Raw genomic sequence first — 748 nt, 5'->3', positions numbered from 1 at the left:
CGTCGATATGTTTTAAAAAATAAAACATGACCCAACAGCGCCACCCAGAGGAGCCGCAGCGTAGGGCTATTGGGAGGTTCAGGTAATGTCGGAAAAAGTATGACTAGCTGTCTATTGAGTCATAGCTAAGAAAATTGTCTCCACTAAGGGGTTTAAGATAGTTAATTATTTTTTTTGAACAGCGGGAAGAAAAATTAAAAGTCTTGTAAAAGTAATGCAATAAACTTATCTAAAAAATATTAAGGAAGGAGAACAGAGGGAAAATGCCAAATTACACAAAATTACACCAGAACCTTGATGGAATTATGAAATCAGAACAACCTCCAACACCCACCAGATTGCATGTGGTGCTATCTAAAAAAATCATCTGACTGATAACAGCTTCAATTGTCATGATGCCGATGAACCCAAACATGATGCCACGGGAGTAAAAGCATACTTGGACAGAAAAAAGACTCCCAAACCCACAGTGGGACACTATTAGTCATGGATTAGCCTCCCCAGAGCTTGGATCCAACATTACTGACAAAGAAAGAAACAACAGGCAGCCAACATCCAGAGAAGAGCTTTGAATATCCTTTAAGAAGCCTGGAGAAGTATTCTTGAAAAATGCTTTTACAATAAAAAATTACAGTAAAGTCTAACCATAAGAGACTTCAGGCTGTATTAAATAATGAAGGTAGTCGTGCCAAAAACACTGACTTTCAAGCTTATAGTATTCGGCAAGCACGGTTACAATTTGTATTTC

The sequence above is a fragment of the Maylandia zebra genome, linkage group LG4, assembly GCF_041146795.1.
Source record: "Maylandia zebra isolate NMK-2024a linkage group LG4, Mzebra_GT3a, whole genome shotgun sequence".
NCBI lineage: Eukaryota > Metazoa > Chordata > Actinopteri > Cichliformes > Cichlidae > Maylandia > Maylandia zebra.
Note: the sequence above shows the minus strand (reverse complement) of the source record.